Source organism: Phocoena sinus, chromosome 17, assembly GCF_008692025.1.
Source record: "Phocoena sinus isolate mPhoSin1 chromosome 17, mPhoSin1.pri, whole genome shotgun sequence".
Classification (NCBI taxonomy): Eukaryota; Metazoa; Chordata; class Mammalia; order Artiodactyla; family Phocoenidae; genus Phocoena; species Phocoena sinus.
Window position 1 is genome coordinate 25305963 of NC_045779.1, and position 711 is coordinate 25306673.

The 711-nt window shown below is 46.4% G+C and overlaps 1 non-coding gene across 1 annotated transcript; it reads right to left on the bottom strand.

Moving 5' to 3' along the window:
* Positions 1–279: 279 nt before the first annotated feature.
* Positions 280–444, bottom strand: LOC116742819. The gene has a single exon (XR_004346594.1). It is a non-coding gene; the product is annotated as a U1 spliceosomal RNA (small nuclear RNA).
* Between the last annotated feature and the right edge of the window lie 267 nt (positions 445–711).

The following is a 711-nucleotide window of genomic DNA, read 5'->3' on the forward strand; positions in this document are numbered from 1 at the left end:
TTTAGTGCTGTAACGCTGGAAACGTATTCCAGCTACAAAACCCAAGACCGCCACGAGTGCAAAACGCAATTTTAGTAACCCGGCCGCCTGCACCTTGAACTACATACTGCCAACACAGCTAAACCCAAGTACTGTCTCGACGCGGGTGAAGCCCACGTTTTCAGCACTTATACAAGCGGGTACACCGCAAGACCGACCCCGACCGTGCAACTAAAAGCACGAAACTTGGCAAACTGCACACAAAGTCGCATAGCTCTGATCTTACACCTCAAGAAAAATCAGGGGAAAGCGCGAATGCAGTCCTCCACTACCGACAAATTATGCAGTCGAGTTTCCCACATTTGGGGAAATCGCAGGGGTCAGCACATCCGGAGTGCAATGGATAAGCCTCGCCCTGGGAAAACTACCTTCGTGATCATGGTATCTCCCCTGCCAGGTAAGTATTTCCTAAATCTTATGTAGGACAAAAACTTCAGTTGCAGATATACAGATAACAGCCTGAGTGTGTTAATGTGGCTAAAAGACAGATGTTGATGTTATAAAAACACATAAATGGAGAACATCACTTACAACAGTGGTTTGCAAACTTGTGCTTTCAATTTCTTTTTTTTATTATTATTATTTATTTTTGGCTGCATTGGGCCATCGTTGCCATACGCGGGCTTTCTCTAGTTGCGGAGAGCGGGGGCTACGCTTTGTTGTGGGGCACGG